The sequence below is a fragment of the Bidens hawaiensis genome, unplaced genomic scaffold (assembly GCF_021521415.1).
Source record: "Bidens hawaiensis isolate Kalapana, Puna unplaced genomic scaffold, B.hawaiensis_p1.1 tig00024226_1, whole genome shotgun sequence".
Classification (NCBI taxonomy): Eukaryota; Viridiplantae; Streptophyta; class Magnoliopsida; order Asterales; family Asteraceae; genus Bidens; species Bidens hawaiensis.
Window position 1 is genome coordinate 166,379 of NW_027493805.1, and position 3,811 is coordinate 170,189.

At 40.1% G+C, this 3,811-nt stretch overlaps 1 pseudogene; it reads left to right on the forward strand.

The window, feature by feature from the left end:
- Positions 1–780: 780 nt before the first annotated feature.
- On the forward strand, positions 781–3,354 carry LOC143568760 (pentatricopeptide repeat-containing protein At1g25360 pseudogene; annotated as a pseudogene).
- Positions 3,355–3,811: the final 457 nt, after the last annotated feature.

A 3,811-nucleotide genomic window follows, 5' to 3' on the forward strand; every position in this document is an offset into this window, starting at 1 on the left:
TGAACTTAATCTAGGAATCATTTTGTGTCATGCCATCATCATTTTAAAACTTTGAACTTAAATTCTTCTAAAGGTTTCTTTTACTTAACATCACGAATTCAAATCAACTCATATGTCATATTCCCATCATCTCATGTTCAAGTCTGGGTGAAGCACTAGGTGGATTAGACATTATGAAATCGAACCTCAAAAAGCTTTTCAAGGATTTAGCCCGTGTTCAATTGTTCTTCATTAAAAAATAATAAAAAATTATGTGTGTCATGGTATTCTTTGTACCCTATAATTAGCCAGGTAACTTAACCTGAAATGTTTTAAATAATTAATAAAAACAACCTTTTAAAAATAGGTCAACCATCTTCCACTTGTGGCTTAGCGGTTAGAGACTTAGGTTGTCCAATAGACACTCAAGTTCGATCCCTACTATGCCACTTTAAGTGAATATTAACAATGAATTATTTGAGTTAGCCTTTGCGAGGTTGTCAGATAAAATTTTGAGCCCACCCGAGTCTTAGTCCCACCCTGTGCTACACCAGAGAGTTCTGCTTTTGTAGTGACACAACGATTGTTAAGTAACAATCAACAGTATGAATTCCTGAATGAACACCCAAACCAAACACTGACGCCGCTAGTGCGAGCCCAACAAATTTAAAAGTGCAATGCAACCAAACATAATCAGTCAGTCATGCTCCACTCGAAGCATTTGACTTGATTCAACACCATCACTCAAACCTCAAGCCTGCCAAATCATCCTGATTCAAATGCATCCAGTCCATCCATACACATGCCTAATCTCAACCTATTCACCGTACAAGCTAGCAGCAGCAGCAGATGCAGCATAAAACACACCGTACACGCACTAGCCAACTTCTACGCCTCACAACTCCAACTATGTTCCAAACAAGCTCCACCACCATCATCCTCAACCCTCCAAATGATCCATGCCCACATGATCGGATCCGGGTTCAGGCCACAATCCCACATCCTCAATCGCTTAATGGACCTATACTGCAAATCCTCCAACATTTTATATGCCCAACAACTGTTCGACCAAATTACCGAACCAGATATCGTCGCCCGAACCACGTTTATCACCGCCTACTCCGCCTCTGGTGATTTAAAACTAGCAAGGGGAATATTTAACACCACTCCGTTAAACACCCGAGATACGGTTTGTTACAACGCGATGATAACGGGCTGCGCGCATAATAAAGACGGTAATACTGCGATCGAGTTGTTTTGTGAAATGAAAAGATATGATTTTTGTCCCGACAACTATACTTACACTGGCATGTTATCTGGGTTGTCACTTGTGGCGGAATATGAATCACATTGTCAGCAATTGCATTGTGAGATTGTGAAGTCGGGGACGGGGTTTGTTACGTCGGTTGTGAACGCTCTTATTTCTGTTTACGTGAGGTGTGCGGCTTCGCCTTTTGTAAGGCCGTCTTTGTTAATGGATGCTGCACGGAAATTGTTTGATGAGATGCCTGTTAAAGACGAGTTATCATGGACGACACTTATAACCGGGTATATAAGAAATGATGATTTGTACAGTGCGCGACAAGTGTTTGATTGTATGAATCATAAGCTAGTAGTGGCGTGGAATGCTTTGATTTCTGGATACACACATAAAGGGTATGTTTTTGATGCCCTAGAATTGTCCCGAAAGATGCATTTGTTAGAAATCAAATTTGATGAATTTACTTACACAGGTATCCTTGGTGCTTGTGCTAGTTCCAAGTTATTTCTACATGGAAAACAAGTGCATGCTTGCATAATTAAGACGGTTCAAAATCCATCGCGGGACTTTTTATTTAGTGTTAACAATGCATTGATCGCATTATATTGGAAATGTGGTAAAATAAATGACGCAAGGCGAATATTTGATAAAATGCCTATACGGGATCTTGTTTCATGGAATACGATTTTATCTGCTTATGTTGATGCAGGCCGAATTGAAGAAGCGAAATCGTTTTTTGATAAAATCCCAGAAAAAAACGAGTTAACATGGAGTGTTATGATATCTGGATTTGCACAAAACGGGTTAGGTGAAGAGGGTTTAAAGCTATTTAACCAAATGAGATCACATGCCTGTCAACCGTGCGATTATTCATTTGCGGGCGCGATAATATCATGTGCGATACTTGCATCTTTAGACCACGGGCGCCAGCTTCACGCTCAACTTATCCAATCGGGTTTCGAATCGAGTTTATCCGCATCGAATTCGTTAATCACAATGTATGCTCGTTGTGGTGTTCTTCAAGATTCCCAATGTGTTTTTCGTACCATGAGTGTTTTAGACTCGGTTTCTTGGAACTCAATGATTGCAGCTTTAGGGCAGCATGGGCACGGTGGTCAAGCGGTTGACCTTTTTGAACATATGCTGAAAGAAGATATTGTTCCCGACCGAATCACATTCCTCACGATACTCTCCTCGTGTACCCACGCGGGTCTAGTTGACCAAGGTCAACGCTATTTCAACTCTATGGCTGAGTTGTATAACATAACCCCGGGTGAAGATCATTATGGTCGGTTAATTGACTTGCTTTGTAGAGCGGGCCGATTCACCGAAGCAAATGATATCATTCAGAAGCTGCCATTCAATCCGGGAGTACCGATATGGGAAGCATTACTCGGTGGATGCAGAATACACGGAAACCTTGAATTAGGAATCAAAGCAGCTGAAAAACTGTTTGAACTAATTCCACATCATGATGGGACCTACATACTTCTATCCAACATGTATGCAACTTTAGGCAAATGGGCAGATGTTTCTAGAATTAGAAACATGATGCGTGTTCGTGGAGTGAAGAAAGAACCCGCGTGTAGTTGGATTGAAGTGGACAACATGGTTCATGTGTTTTTGGTAGATGATACTAAACACCCTGAGGTTCAGATGGTGTACAAGTATCTTGAGGAATTGGTGTTAAAAATGAGGAAATTAGGGTATGTTCCGGATACAAAGTTTGTGTTACACGATATGGAGAATGAGCAAAAGGAATACGCGTTGTCTACACATAGTGAAAAACTTGCGGTTGCTTTCGGGCTTTTGAAGCTTCCTTTTGGTGCCATGATCAGGGTTTTCAAAAATATTAGGATTTGCGGGGATTGTCATAGCGCGTTTAAATTTATGTCGCGAGTTGTGGGGAGAGAAATTGTTGTAAGAGATGGGAAAAGGTTTCATCATTTTAGAAATGGGAATTGCTCTTGTGGGAATTATTGGTGAAAAGGTTAAATCATTTTAAAGATTTTCTCTTTTTGTTTACAATATGTTTAAAACTTAAAATCGGTCTAGGTAGAAAGTTTTAGATATAAGTTTTGAATTCTTAATTGCCTGAACCAATTTGCAGCTTGGACTCGCATACATTGAGATATATTCTTTTATAAAATAAATTTCATTTTTGTGTACTTGTGTATCCTTAAGGCTATGTGTAGTGGAGGGGCTACAAATTGGGGCGTTTTACGCCCTGTGGCGCTTAGTCAGCAAGGGGTGAAAATTTGTTTTTAGGGTGTAATGGTGTAAGGGCTACAATATTAATATAATAATAATATATACATATATGTATATATAACACACACACATTAATATAATAATAATACTTTTTTCTTCTTCTTGGGCGACAACTTCTCCTCGCCCCCGTCCCATTTCGCCCAAATATCGTCCAGGGGGGCGGTGTGCTCCCCCTTTGTCGCCCTATCTCGCCCAAACTCGCGTCCCATTACGAATAGCCTAATAAAATGACAATTACTGTTTGTTTATTGCTTACAAGTTGATAGCAATAGCAGGAGATACAACAACTTCCAACTGCCT